Raw genomic sequence first — 16,173 nt, 5'->3', positions numbered from 1 at the left:
GTGATTGCATGACCATCATATGACGATGGTTCCCCGGTTGAAACAAAGCATTCAGCAAAATAACCGTTGACTCGAGGAAAACGCTGTCAGTCGAAGTTCAATCTTCGTGATAAATCTCGTGACCAGAGCCTCGAGGTTGCCACGGCAAGACACTGGTTGATGAAAAGAAAGAAAATAAGGATCCGTTGTGCACGCGCACCTTAAAATTTTTGAGTGGGTGCACCAGGGCAAGCGAAGCCAGACCGATTGTAAGTTTAATCGATTCAAGAACAAAAAAGCTAGGTAGTGGCATACGCATCGAAACGTACAACCGCCAATCCATTACCTTAATTTTTCACAGCCACTTCACGAAAAAAGGAAAAAAAAAAAAACGTAGCGCAAGGCACGTAAAGGCAACGGTTATTCATTCTTCTTCGGCGCAGCTCTTGAACAAAATTTTATTCTTTCCTTTCCTTTCATCTTTCTTCTTCAAATAACAAACGTTGCGACGTCGTACGTACGTACGTTAATCATCCTTCCGCAGGTTCACCTACGGAAACCCTTCTACGACTTCTACTTCCTCTAAATTATCAAGATTAGTCATCTTACCAGCGCAACCGGCAACGCAATGAGTGCGTTGCCGTGTGCCAGTGAAAGATCTCACTAAATTATTCAATAGGTAGTAGTGACAGCCAGTATGTACAAAGGGCAGGGAAGTAATCAACGCAAGCTTATGACTCGCACTAACTGAAAATTCCTCGTTCATGAAAAATAATTGCAAGCCCCAATTCCTAGCACGAAAAAGGTTCAATGGGTTATCTGGGCCTTTCAGCCAGTAAGTACACGCTGATTTCTTCAGTGTAGCGCGCGTGTGGCCCAGAACATCTAAGGGCACAACAGAGATGATAGTGCTCAATCTCGTGCAGCTAAAAGCCGTCTGTCCCTCTAAGAAGATTTTAAGATTTTTGCGTACGTCAGTAGGAAAAACTAAAAACCCCTGCCAGCCCCGTGCGATACCGACTGATTGGATACCGTCAAACTTTGCACGAGCATGCGACGAGACCTTAGCCTTCGAGATACCTGAAGTAACGCCTATTTAGCAGGCAAAAGTCTCTTTCGTTATCGAAATTAACCAGACAAATCGCTCCACCAACTAAAAACGGCCATGCACCACAACCCACCGAATCAAGTAAGAGTTATAAATCTGTCAATCCTTCTGGTGTCCAGGCCTGGTGAGGTTTCCCGCGTTAAGTCAAATTAAGCCACAGGCTCCACTTCTGGTGGTGCCCTTCCGTTAATTCCTTTAAGTTTTAGCTTTGCAACCATACTTCCCCTGGAACCCAAAAGCTTTCATTTCCCGGAAGCTGCCCGTCGAGTCATTGGAGAAACATCGACGGATCGCTAGCTGGCATCGTTTATGGTTAAAACTAGGGCGGTATCTGATCGCCTTCGAACCTCTAACTTTCGTTCTTGATTAATGAAAACATTATTGGCAAATGCTTTCATTTTTGTCCGTCTTGCGACGATCCAAGAATTTCACCTGTAATAACGCAATACAAATGCCCCAATCTATTTCTATTAATCATTACCTTGGGGTTCCGAAAACCAACAAAATAGAACCGAGGTCCTATTCCATTATTTCATGCACTAGTATTCAGGCGTTCACAAGCCTGCTTTAAGCACTCTAATTTGTTTAAAGTTAACGTACCGGCCAATCTCCACACCTGGTAAAAAGTGTGGCGATGAAATCAAGCTAGGCCGCTCTTGCGCACACACATTACGGGCAAACGCCAGCGGCGGTAAAGCCGCTAGGCCGACTTGTATGAGACGCACGCTCAAGCTAAGCCCACTGGTAGGACTTACGACAATCTTGTCAGTTAAACATCGCGAGCGACAAACCAACAGCATGGCACACAGATTCAACTACCAGCCTTTTAACCTTAACAACTTTAATGTACGCTATTAGAGCTGCAAACACCGTGGCTGCTGACACCAGACTTGCCCTCTAATGAATCCTCGTTAAAGAATTTAAAGTGTACTCATTCTGATGACGGGGCCTCGGATGAGTCCCGTATCGTTATTTTTCGTCACTACCTTTCCGTGCCAGAAGTGGGTAATTTGCGCTCCTGATGCCTTCCTTGGATGTTATAGCCCTTTCTCAGGCTCCCTCTCCAGAATCAAACCCTGATTCTCAGTTACCCGTTACAACCATGGTAAGCGCAGAACTTAATATCGACAGTTGATAAGGCAGACATTTAAAAGATGCGTTGCCGGTACGAGGACCGTGCGATTAGCCAAAAGTTATTCAGAGTCGCCACAATCTTTAACGATGGACGAGGAAACGCGCGTAAGCGCGTCCCTGCAACCGATTGGTCTTGATCTAATAAAAGCGTTTCTTCTGTTTCTGGTTATGACTCTGGTTTGCATGTATGAGCACTAGAATAACCCCAGTTATTTAGGTAAATGTGGATACGATCTAAGGAACCATAACTGATCTAATAAGCCATTCGCGGTTTCACCTTGATTTGGCATGCACTGAGAAATGCATCGCTAAATCTTTGATACAAGCATATGACTACTGGCAGGATTAACCAGGGAGCTTTGTTCGTGAAAATTAAATTTAAAGCACACATTTTGGCGTGGCCTAAGGACAATTACGTCCCGTTGACCGGCTCGTCGTTGACTTGCGCTATCTTGCGTGTCTTGCAAAATTCGCCAAGAAACGTGGAAGAAAACATGATTTTCTCCCGAAAGGATCCAATCGAGAATTCGACGACGAGTCCACGACCTATCTGACTCTTGAAACTTCAGCTCTCGTCGTTAAAAACGAGGGTAAATTTTTTTCTTTTTAAATTTTGGTCGACCGTCGCTAATAAGCGTCAACAACGTCCCAAACGCTGCGTTGCCTTACCGGGGTAAAAAAAGCCATGGGCCTCAGAACTTTTGGAAGAGGCGACGAAGACCGTTCGTTATTCGTTGTTGACGACGCCTTACTATGGACCACGGCTTTTTTGTCATTCAAACAACCCGGTAAATGAACAATACTGGGTCAGCATGGCAAGCTTCAAAGTGCCATAATTTAACTCAAAGCAGGGCCAAGTGAATTCATCATTGAAGTGTCAACAGTCTCTCGTGAGAGTTGCGTGTTAACAAATACCCGACGATATGGTCGCTGACGCTGGGCCAGGGCTTACCGCAGTGGTATACGTACGGAAGGTACACGTTGTATCCTCGCTTAGTATCGAGTGAGTCGATCCGCAGTTAGCATACCATCGACAAGCTACGAGCCACGACGACCACGCATGCAACATCAGAGGCACGATCCGCATTGAGGGCTGTTTTGTGGATCAGTAAAAACAGTTGAGTTTGTCATACTTGTCAATATTTCGTTATTCGGCTATATTCAGACTGTGAAAAAAAAGTTAGTTAAAAATTTGTGTGTGCTCTCTCGTTCTCTTTTGTTTGAGACGTTCAAGTTGACGTATCTGTCTCTGCTAACCCACAAAAATAAGTTCGACTTTTGTAACCTTTACATTTTGTCAATTTTCTGGTTGCCCACGGCACCTCAAAACGTCTATTCCTAGACGTAACATTCCATGTCGACGAAAACGCTGATCTGCCTGGCCAGCAATCCCTTAACTTTTGAGCAACGGCTCGCCTCGATCGACTTTTTCCCTTGGGAAAGAGTTGCTCTACAACCTAACCAAAAGGTATTCTTAAATATCTTACGCATTATTTACTTATTCTCTTCAATCACATACTATTAAAGTTTTTTCTATTATTATTTATAATCAAAATGTAATTTATTTCACTCGAATAAACCAGGTTTTTTGCCAAAAGGCTTTTTCCTGTTCATGCTGTGTTTCATTGACTTAATAGCCGTAAGCTTCTTTTTAAACTTCAACTACATAAGTTCCAATTAAGAGAGGGATGCCTGACCCCTGGGGTCTTACTCTCTTTGCGACATAAGCATACATAACCATTTAATATTATCATTTTTTAATGTCTTACTTTCTTTTTAAAAAAACTTCAGAGTTTGAAACCGTCGCATACGCATTAAATTTCGAAGAAATACGCATGATACGTAAGCAAGTCACCGGTTTACTGGCTCTCGCTGGTTTTGATATCAGAAAATGGATTTCTAACGAAACTAATGCATTTAATAGCGAGGACGAAAAAGTTTTTCACGAAGATCAAAATCAAAATTCTACTTCAGACACAAAAACTCTTTGAATTGCTTGGAGCTCAAAATACGGTGTGTTTATATTTTCAGTAAAACCGGTAAATTCCCTTTAAAAAAATTACCAAGCGATTCATACTTTTAGAAATCGCTAAAATTTTCGACCCGTTAGAATTATTAGGCCTAGTAGTGTTTGGAGCAAGAGTTATTATGCAAAAATGTTGGCTTACGCAGATTGGTTGGGACGAATCGGTTCCTTACGAGTTGCATACGTCATGGACTACTTTCGCTAATCAAATCGGGCTAATCAAAAATTTTAGAGTCAAGCGAAAAATAGTTATAGATAAGTATGACCCCGTAGATATCATCGGTTTCTGCGACGCTAGCAAATTAGGTTACGGCATTTGTCTGTACGTTAGATCGGTAGATACGTCCGGTGAATTCTTGGTTAGATTGGCATGCGCCAAATCACGCGTAGCGCTTATTAAAGGTTCTTTTACCATCTCGCGTTTGGAACCATGCGGCGCGCTTCTCCTTGCAAGACTGTACAGAGAGAGCTGTGAATCGTTTGAGTTTCCTATTCAAAGCGTCATTTTCTGGTGCGATTCTACCATCGTTCTTCACAAGCTTAGAAAATCGCCTCGTGATCTTGATGTTTTTGATGCTAATCGAATTGGGGAAATTCAAACACTTGTTGGTGGAGTAGAGTGGCGGCACGTTCGATCGGCTGATAATCCTGCCGATGCTCTGTCTCGCGGTCAAACACCTTCAGAATTTTTGCGCAATTCGACTTGGCTTTCTGGTCCGAAATGGCTCGTTCAACACGAATCATTTTGGCCCGAGAGCGTTATTATTGCATCGCCTATTTCTCCTACACGTAGCATCTGTTTAACGACCATGACCCACTGCGATTTGTTTTTAAGATTTTCCGACTTCAATTGTTTAACCAGATTCGTGGCACGATGTCTGCGTTTTAAAAATTTAAATCGTAAGTTTCACGGTAAGACTATCGATGTGGAAGAAAAGCTGGGGGCAGAAAAAACAATTTTACGACTCATACAATCAGAGTGGTTTTCAACGGAGATAAATTTACTTAAAGTAGGGAAAAAATCACGTTTCAAGTATTTCAATCCTTTTATTGACCTAGACGGTCTTTTACGTGTAGGTGGACAGTTGTGGAGCTCCTCCGTCTCAGACGATCACAAATATCCAATACTCTCACCGTCGGAACATCAAATAGTCGATCTGATCATTTGAAAAATACACGCGTCAAACGGACATTTAGGTATCCAATCTACGTTGAGTTTTCTCAGACACAAATATTGGATTTTGGACGGAAAAAGTCAGGTGCGCAGGATAGTGCAGCGTTGCGTTACTTGTCTCCGTCATAAACCTAAATTAGTTCAGGCCAAGATGGGCGATTTGCCTGAGTCTCGAGTCAACGCGGCACCGGCATTCAGCAAAGTCGGCACTGATTTTTTCAGTCCAGTCTTTATAAAAGAGAAAAAACATCAAAATCGCAGTAAAATGAAGGCCTACGATTGTGTATTTATTTGTATGAGCTCCAAAGCCGTAAGTATTGAAATCATTACCGATCTCACGACCGAAGGGTTTCTCGGTGGTTTTAGACGTTTTATAGCCCGTCGAGGAACTCCTTCCCACGTCTACTCCAATAACGGAACAAACTACATCGGAGCAAACAACCATTTAAAAAGTCTCTATGACTTTTTGAAATCTGATGCTTTGAAACGTAATATTCATGACTACGCAGTTCAAAAAAACATCATCTGGAATTTTATTCCCCCTTTGTCCCCTCATTTCGGTGGGATTTGAGAATCGACGGTAAAGTTTTTTAAGCATCATTTAAATCGTGTCATTGGTAATAAATTACTAACGTATGAGAAATATAACACCTTAGCGGCCGAAATCGAAGGTATTTTGAATTCTCGGCCCATTTGTACACTATCTTTAAATCCCAACGATCCCTTAGCACTTACTCCTGCACATTTATTAATAGGGAGACCCATTTTCCTATTGCCTACTAATGATTTTGACGGTATTTCAGATAATCGTTTGTCCTCTTGGAATTTCATATCCAGAGCTAGAGAGGATTTTTGGAAAAGATGGCATATTAAATATTTGAGTGAGCTTCAGAAGAGACAAAAGTGGCAGGGAGAAAAGAAAGAAATTTAGATGGACTTCGTCGTCCTTTTAATGGAAAAAAACATTCCTTGCGCTAATTGGAGGCTGGGCGTAGTCGTTGGGATTCACCCTGGAGAGGATGGCGTGGTGCGAGTGGCTTCAGTGAAAACGATTAACGGCATATACAAGCAAAATATTACGCACCTTTGTCCTTTGCCAGAAGAAAAACGTAGCGTTCCATAAGGAATTTGTTTTTCATTCAACTTCTTTTTCAAAATTCTCTATCATAAAAACATTCATTTATTAATGCAACACTGAGTGAATTTGTTATTCGCGTTTTTTTTGCACTTTTAACATTCATATGCATTGTTCTTTCCTAAATTTGTAATTACTCAATGAACTGTAATTGGAGTCTGTATTATTTCCAAGAAATCTTGTGCTAATGTTTGTTTAATTTTAAACATACTTAACAGACATTTAAATTTACCCAAATCAATATTACACAACACTTTGCTCATCCTATTGTTTCGCAAACGCGGGGAAATATGTTTCATAGGTCAGTATAAAAATAATAACTCGTTATTATTATTATACCATTCGTTTGAAGACGCTGACCCACGAAAATGCTGTAAATTAAAGATCGGCTCGACAAGTGAACCGTCTCACTAGTGCTGAGGCCTCCTCAGGCGTGGCAAAGCAAAGGATCGTTAAACAATCAAGCGAGACAAAAGTTTCTTATGACAATAACGCGCATTGCTTTTGGATCAACGGGGCGTAAAAATTAACAAGTTCCACACGCGCATTGCTTACAAAAAACGCACATCGTTTTCGCATTACGGCTGAGTGCCAATAGTCACTCGTTCGTCGGTCACCGCCACGCGGATTGCTTTTTCGACAAACGCATTGTCCTTGAAGCATACATACTCTTAAGAAGTTAATGCGCACGCTTTTCAAGCAGACCTCTAATCTGTTGAGATCCGAATAGCGGTACGGGAATGATCGTTCATGAAGTCGGAAGCCCGAATTTCGGCTTTAGCGTTCTGAATTCTCATAGGTCCCATCTTCGCAACAGTGCCACGATGCTCGCGTAACAACACGCCCTCAAAACAGACCAGACACGATACAGTCGATGTGAATCACCGTTTCATTTTAAATAAATTTGGTATGTGCTTGATACGTACCGGCTATAAAGGAGAAGCATACCAGTCGTTCAACAGATACTCGTAAAAACATGCAGACCAAGAGAATCATTTAAAGACAAACCTCATACAATTAAACAAGGGTTTGGAAGTAGAAGCGTTTCTTCATCAAGCATAACCCTTGATAAGCTCACGGTTACTAATTTTTACCACGGAACAATTTAGTCACAGTCATTCACGGTTTGAACCAGTCAAAAAACGTCAGTCTGTTATTCCAGCATGCGTATTGCAATTTTTCTTGACTTAGTCCCGGCATATCCAAGGGTTCCCTGCACGCCTGACCATCGAAGCATATGTGCAACGTAGCGAAAGTTCATTGCACTTACTTATCAAGCATACCAAATGCTTCGAATGGCTTCTGGGACAAAGTCGTCGTTCGTTCAATAAGACGGCGAGCAAGATGCCTAAAGTGACGATTGCCTGTGGTAATGAAATGACAGCAATGGTTTTTGCTCCGATGACACGGGCATTGCCTTTTGACTAAACATGTCACACCGCTCTTCAAGCACGCGAGCTAGCCAGACAATTAAGTAGTGATCATTGGGAATGATGCATCACAAGTCCAAGCAGCACACTGCTTTTTAAGCATACTCTTTAACGACAGTTAAGGAGTATTCCGCGGACCAAAGGTTACGGATAAAATGAATTATTAAATCGTTTAATAACGTACCAACTGCCTCACGTATGTTGCTCCTGCCACCGCTACCCACCAATCATTATTGTTGGTTTTTTTTTTTTTATCTTTTCTCTTATTTTTCTCATGGGCTCTCGTTTGACCGATGAGACGAATCCCCGAGCCAGGGGCCATGTCTCAACAAATCGCCGTGTGGTAACTGCTCTACCGAGTACAACGGCCCACCAGGTACCTAAGTCGTTTACAGACGATTCCGAGTCTTGACATCGAACTTGGTTTACAAAACCCATGGTCGACTGTCAGACGTTAACCCCCTACTCGCTCGGTGAGATGCTGAGGTCGGTCACAATTTTTATAAACGTCGTATGGCAATTTAGGCTCGTGCGATAATCTTGCCTCCCAAAGAAAATCAGATCACCAAGTAATAATAAGTATCACATTAATTTGGGTCTTTCGACTCACAAGACTCCTAAATATATCGTTGCCACTTTTGACTAGCAAGGATACGGCCTTAGAGGCGTTCAGGCAGAATCCCACGGACGGTAGCTTCACACCACCGGCCGCTTGACCGAGTGCGTGAACCAAATGTCTGAACCTGCGGTTCCTATCGTACTGAGCAGGATTACTATCGCAACGATAAAGTTATCAGTAGGGTAAAACTAACCTGTGTCATGTTGGTCTAAGCCCACCTTACGTTCCCTGTTGGCAGGAGAACAATCTGACGCTTGGTGAATTCTGCTTCGCAATGATAGAAAGAGCCGACATCAAAGGATTAAAAAGCGACGTTGCTATGAACGCTTGGCGGCCACAAGCCAGTTATCCCTGTGGTAACTTTTCTAACACTTTTCCTCAAATCGGATCACGCGGGAGTATAAGCGGCAATCCGACTAGAGCTCCCCACCCACGCACTGTTCCCTTGCGAGAACAACAACGAAAAGACATCTAGCTTCACGCCACTCTTACACGCTTCGCTCTAGAACACCATGACAGCCAGGAAGCGAGGTGAATGGCGCAAGCACTCTACCTAATCGAGTAAGTAAACAAACTGTGAAAAAAGTGGTATGTCACTTCGGCGCTTGCGCGTCTCCCACTCATGCTACACCTTTCACGTCTCCTTACAGTGCTAGAGTAGAGTCAAGCTCAACAAGTTCTTCTTTTCTGCTAATTTTTTTAAGCCCGTTCCCTTGGCAGTGATTCCACTAAATCGCAGATAGGGACAGAAGAAGGATTAGCCACGCATGAAGTAGTGCACAGCGATGTTCTCCGAATATTCGGCTGGCGCTGCTCCCTTTTTTTAGCTGTTTGCCTCCAATCGAGGCTCGTGGTCTCTTGAAAAGGACTCAAGGAATCTGAAAAATTAGCCATCCACGATCGTGCAGTAACTTGCCTTAGGTTTTACTTGGAAAAATCCATACGCCTGTTAGTCATGCCAATTGTATCCCTGAGGAGACCAGAAGAAAAATCTTATCAAGTCTCTATGATCGATACAGATGGGGTCCGGGACAGACACTTTCGTTATGGTCATCAGCTGCCCTGTTTCTTAATTAGTCGTTCCAGATCGAACCATTTACAGACAGCTTTGAACGATGGCCGCATCCATGGGGACACCTTAAGGTGGCGAGCCTGCCGACTCCCACCCGGAGCCACGTAGTTTTTGCTATGAGCCGAGCAGGGGCACAACTCCCTAAGACCAATTCTCATTCGGTCTCTCATACTCGTCTTTCGATAGTTTTGTTATATTATTGCTTTACTCTCTCCACTAACGCAGGGCTCGCATTGTTTACAAAAGATTTGCAAAGCTTCGAGAAAGCAGCAAAGATTTATTGACTAGACACGAAGTATTTGTCGTTCTCTGGCCACTTATCAAGTCTTACCTTTCGCATAAATTGCTTTCGATTTTCATGCATTCTGGAGCAGCTCGTAAGTCTATGGTCAGAGGTGTCCTTTTCCTCACAAATGCAGGCATCACTGTTCATTTAGCTAAACTGGTTCAGGTTTGCATTAAAATTTCCATGGCCAGTGAGCACCTGAACGTTTTCGTGATTCAACTCCATCCACCTCGTGTCAAGTCAGTCTTTAACGTTTTTGATAAACGAGTATGTTACTCGTCCATTCTTTGAGGTGTCATATTTTTTTTGCCATGCATTTAGGGCTTCTTCCTTTATCTGCTTTTCACTGACTTCTTCCGCCCTGACTTCCCTAAGTTTTCCAAAGGAAGTTAGTTTTCCTTTTCTTAGGTTGTACAGGGCGATTCTGCTTTCTAGAAGAAGATCGACTGGAAGTGTGCCCGCAAGTACACATAGAGCGTCTGTCGAGACGGTCTTGTACGCTTGGGCAGCTGCTTCTAAAGTCGTACGCTGCGCGCTTGACAACATTCGAATGTCAAGCACTGTGCACTTGTTCGCCCATGCCGCAGCCGCGTAAGTGACCGTGGGACCGAACACTGCTTGATGGATTCGCATGCACGTAGGAAACTTAATTCTCGAAGTGCTGTTAGCTAGTTTCCTGAGCTTATGAAAAAGCGGTGTCACTTTGTTTCTGAGGTAGTTGCAGTGATTACTGAAGTTCATACCCTGCTCAATCATGATTCCCAGATACCTGACAGTTTTCTTCGATTTCAGACTTTTGCCATTAATCTTGATAATCGGCGTCTGTAGCATCAAAGCTGCCTTTCTTTTTATTTATCTCCTTGGCCTATCAGGTCTTCGCTTTACCTTGGGTCTATTATTTTCAAATTCGTTGAATTTAAGGTATATGCCTTCGATCTTTTCCTCTGAAATTTCAAGTTTTACGCTTTCGCTCCACTTAATAACCTCATCGACGACTCCCTGGCTTTTTGTTTCAATGTCTTTTCAAAAGTTTCCCCCCACAACTGTGATGAGGTCGTCAGCGTATGCCAGGAACTCAACGTCCGGCCTAGCCTCCAGTCTTTCCAGCAGTGGATTAAATGCGAGGTTCCAACAGCTGGGACCAAGCACTCAGCCCTGCAGGCACCCTTTTGGTGCGACTTTAGAGACAGACTGGCTCGTCCATTCGTCGGAGACTTGCCTGTTTTTAAAAGAGCTTCTTATGAGCTGGTAGATGTTCCTATGGCACCCCCTTTTCTTTAGAGCTGAAAGGACCGCAGAGTGCTGCACGTTATCAAATGCAACTTTTAAATTAAACAGGACCCTAAATGTGTATCGTCACGTCGACTCATCCACTATGCGTTTCAGTTCAACAATGGCGTCTTCGGTCGACATCTGGGGTCTAAAACCGTATTGGTGAGATGATATGCCCCTGGAGCTTAGTATTTTTCTGTTCAGTCGACTGACTGTAAGCTTTTCCAAGATTTTGCCGTTTACGGAGAGAAGATTTATTAGGCGGTATAAACTAGGGTCTGAAAGGTCTTTGTTAAAACTTTTAAATAGGACCGTAAGCAGTCCCTTTTTCCACTCTTATGGAAAGTGACCCTTTTCGAAGCAGGCGTTCATTAACCTCAGGAACTCATCTGAGAGAAGTCTCATTGCTCATTTGATAACTTGGACTTCCACCCGATCAGCTCCTGGTGCCTTACAATTTTTTAAACCTTTTGCAGCAAATCTAAGCTCATGAGCAGAGAAAGCAGGGGTGTCTTCCGTTTCTGAAAAAGTCTCTGCTTCCTCCCTCACGCGACTCAGCTCCAGGGAGTCGCCAGAGTTGACGTCGTTCAGCACATTAATCGCTAGCAGAGTTTCAGCCGTTCCTTTCATTGACAATATATAGTTGTCTTCAGTTCGAAGAGCACCGAAGGCAGTGCGGGGATTTTTCTTGTTTGCTATGTATTTATATACGCGGCCAAAGCCGTCTTTATTCCCCACTTCACTAACAAAGTCTTTCCAGCTTTTAGTTTTTGCTTAACAAATCATTTGCTTGTATTTTCTTCGCAGGGCTCTGTACTCATCTACCAAGACTTCATCTTGATATCATTTAAGCATCCTATATGCTTTGTTTAAATTCTTTTTTCTTGCTGCTAGTTCTTCATTTCACCATGGACAACGGTTCCTCTAGCAACCTTTTTTGGGCATAGCATGCTTGCACGCATCAATTATAGCTTTCCCCATTTTTTGGGCGTATATATCTATTTTATTTTTATTGCCCAGTTCCAAGTCATCGAGTCTTTCCTCTGACAGTCTTCTTAATTCTTTTTTAAATTTCTCCCAGTCTGCTTTCCTCAGGTCAAACCTTGTTCCAGCAGGGAAATTCTCATCTTCTTCTTGATGGGCCTTAAAACTAAACGAAATTGATTTGTGCTCACTAGTTGTCCATGGTACCTGCACTTTTCAGTTTTAGATCCTGTTGTTCACAAACGAGCTTACTATGGTGACATCAATTTAAGATTTTCGTCCCCTTAACTCATATGTTGGTGTATTCGTGATCCTGTTCTGCGTCGCAAGGTCATGACTTGCTATAAGATTTCCGAAGGCTTCACTGCTGTTGGAAAGGCCAAGGGGCTCCCGATTGATGACTCAGCATTTGTATCAGCACCCATGATCACACGCTTTCCTTTTGGTTTTCGAAGCACCTTGTCCAAATGGGCGAGGTGGGACTTCTTGTCATAACTGTATTTAAAATAGCAACTAATGGCATAAAACGAAAGCCCAGGCGCTGTGATTGCCGCAACCACGCAACATTGATTACTTAGCTGCGGAATAAATAGAGCGCTGAAATTTGGGTTAGTGACTATGATTGATGTCCAGGGCTCCTTAAAACGGGTGGCCATGATCGTATTTGTGCCCAGGTCAGTGCACGTCCAGCAGTTGCCCACCTTCCTTTTGGCTGGTTCTTGGAGGAGGTGCACATCAAATTTCTTTTCAGAGATCAACTGGTACACCTCTCTAGTCACCTTGTTCGATCTATCAACATTGAATTGTAGAAATTTGACGTCTTGGGGATGGGTGGTCCGGAGCGCGTCGATGGCCTGGAACGACAGTCGATCGCTTTCAATAGGCATCAAGCTTTCAAGGTTTTGATAACATGCTTTGGACGGATTTGTCGTGTCACATCTGCTCAGGCATATTCGAAGCTCTTTCAGTTGGTATAAAATTTGCGTTTTCAACCGTCCGTTACCTCTTTCTTCCTAACTTGACCTGCTTCGAGTGACACATGTCGTTCAGAAAGTTCCACGAGGCATCAAGGGGTTATTTACCAACATCGCTTTGTTTTCAAATCTTAACGCCACTCTTACACGCTTGGCTCTAGAATACCGTGACAGCCGGGACGCGAGATCCACGGCGCACGCACTCCATCTAACCGAGTAAGTAAAGAAACGATGAAAGTAGTGGTATTTCACTTTTGGCGCTTGCGCGTCTCCCACTTATGCTACACCTCTCATGTCTCCTTACAGTGCCAGACTAGAGTCAAACTCAACAAGGTCTTCTTTTCACGCTAATTTTTTCAAGCCCGTTTCCTTAGCAGTGGTTTTGCTAAATCGCAGATAGGGACACGTGATTTTTGCGCTCGCATGGTGACATTGTAACATCGGTTCCTAGGAGCATCCTCCCATACCCGCTATATATCCTGCGACCCACCGAAACCAACGCAAGATCAATACAAGCTTGGAAAAATTACCCGATGAGAATAGATGTTGATGGTAAATCACAATTGGAGTAGGCTCTCCCTGTTGTCATAGGGAACCGACCACTCAGCCACCTTGATGACACTCAACTTAGTGACGCCGAGTCGTTGCCCGCGAGGAACCACGTGGAGGTGGGTCGGCGGCTATAAACAGCTCAAACCGTATCAGTCTTTTTTTTACTCCTTTCTCTTTATCAGTCTCCTATCACTCCATCGAAACCTTTAAACCTCTTAAACTACCAGAACTACCAAAACTGCTAAAACTATTGAAACTTTAAAGACTTTTATACCTTCCACAACACAGTATATGGGACTTCACAGTTATAAATTGGACAGTACATAAAACAATAACATACATAACTCCACACAACATTTACAACATTTACACACTTTAGACTCTTATAATACTGCTTAGGTCTGACACTTACTGTGTACGGGACAGCACAACTGTATATGTGATAACACAATTGACACCCATAATAAATTAACACTCATACAACACAATTCATACCTTAATAATGCTCATCTCCTTTTAGCTAATCTGTCTTACTCTACGATTCCCCTGCAGCCTCTGAATACTGCACCTTTTGCTTCAGGATGCTTTCGCAGCACCTTTAGAAGGTCTTAAAGTTTTCGGCATTTTCGACGCAGATCTCCTCAAGCTCCTGGCCTGGTCTAGCAAGGTCTCTTATTTCTTGTGCTTCAACGCTGTTGTAAGGGCACTCCTTAAGCAAGTGCGTGCTTGTTTCCTCACCACCACACATACAGCGAGGTTCATCAGACAGCCCAAGAGTATGAAACTTAGCAGTAAAGTTTCCGTGGCCCGTCAGAAACTGGGATGTGTAGTAATTCGGTTTTAGCCACTTTATCTCCATTATTCTATGCATTTCTGGCAGAAAGTTCCTTGTAACTGCTCCTTTTGTCGTCGAGTTCCACTGACCCTGCCACGCGTGCATACCAATGAAGTGTAGTGTCCGTACCACATCAGGTGTCTCAACATGCTCATCGTATTCCAGGTCATCAATCGCAAATAGTTGGTTTTCCCTAATGCTGTACTTGTAGTAGCGTTCTCTAGCCTCAATATTCATCGGCTTTTGACTAGCCAGCACCTGAAGCACTGCAGTAGAAGTTGTTCGGTAGGCTCTTGTTGTCGCCAGCAGAGCACACCTCTGGATGTTCGGCATCTTATCCGCCACCGTACTATTTTGCAGGATATCTCCCCACGCAACAACAGCATATGTCATTATCAGCAGAAACACTGTGGCATACAATTTGTTGATGGTACAGTACTTTAGTCCCCAGTGATGCCTTGCTACTCTCTTTAGTCAGCTGAACAGTCTTTTTGCTTTGGCTCCAACCTTGTCAATGTGCTTGTTAAACTTCATTCGTGCCTCAATTGTAACCCTAAAATACTGCACTTAATCCTTATACTTTATCGATGCGTTTCCAAATTTAATGGTTGGTGCCCGTTTTCCACCTTTGCCCGTTTTGATTAAGCTTCCTGTTGCGGAGCCCTGCTTGCCTTGCACCCTCTAATGTGTGCCTACAGAACCTTTTGCGTTTGTCTTTGCGGGCTGCCTACCTGCCCCTGCATCCTAAAGCAATATCACTTTCGTTTTAGTTTCTAACAGTTCAAGCTCTTGGCTTGTGGCCCAATCAATGATCAGGTTGGTAACCCACTGTCCATTTCGTTCAATTTCTCTTCTGCTGTCTCCCTCAACTAGAACTATTATGTCGTCAGCGTAGGCTACCACCTTGCATCTTTCCACCTCCAGTCATAGTAGCAGCCTATCCATGCAGATAATCCAGAAATCTTGCCCAAGTATGGAGCCTTGTGGACACCCCTTATAAATGCTTTTAGTGACTTTCCCATAGTTATCAAGCATCGTTGCTTCGTAGCGAGAGAGTCGCAGGTGACTCGCTCGCCTAGTTGAAAAATAAGGAAAAGGGAAACAAATAAAGACACTGCGTTTTTATGAGGGGAAAAAACCTTGCGGTAAAAAAAACCCCTTTTATTGAAAAACACAACTAAATTTACATACACTTGACTCGACTACAAATTAAAACACGCACGCACGCACGAGAGCCGCGAATTACAGCTGTTCGGGTTTAAGACGCTATCGGATACACAAGAAATTGATTACACTAATACTATGTCGACGAGTGCACTCGCGAGAAAGGCCGGTAAAGGCCCAGAGAGATATGATTGCCGTGTCAGGGCGAATTGAGTGTGTTATTGCCGTGTCAGGGCGAATTGAGTGTGTTATTGCCGTGTCAGGGCGCATTAAATATGATTTACGTATTGCCGTGTCAGGGCGAATTGAGTATGATTTGTATTTGAGGCAACGGAGCTCCGCACGCATTGAGGTGTCTCAACAGACTGGCTCAGCCATGCACGCAGGCACACGAGCGTAACGACCTAAGATGGCGGCGGTGCACAAGCG

General features: G+C 43.4%; 2 pseudogenes; both read right to left on the bottom strand.

Annotated features, from left to right (window-relative positions):
- Positions 1-506: 506 nt before the first annotated feature.
- On the bottom strand, positions 507-2,577 carry LOC149375948 (small subunit ribosomal RNA; annotated as a pseudogene).
- A 5,709-nt stretch (positions 2,578-8,286) lies between these two features.
- Positions 8,287-9,431, bottom strand: LOC149375947 (large subunit ribosomal RNA; annotated as a pseudogene).
- Positions 9,432-16,173: the final 6,742 nt, after the last annotated feature.

The sequence above is a fragment of the Copidosoma floridanum genome, unplaced genomic scaffold (genome assembly GCF_036245765.1).
Source record: "Copidosoma floridanum isolate Cflo_tuat_1 unplaced genomic scaffold, Cflo_Japanese_pri ptg000002l, whole genome shotgun sequence".
In the NCBI taxonomy this organism is placed as follows: domain Eukaryota; kingdom Metazoa; phylum Arthropoda; class Insecta; order Hymenoptera; family Encyrtidae; genus Copidosoma; species Copidosoma floridanum.
The sequence above is the reverse complement of the archived record's forward strand: the minus strand, read 5'-3'. Positions and strand labels throughout refer to the sequence as shown.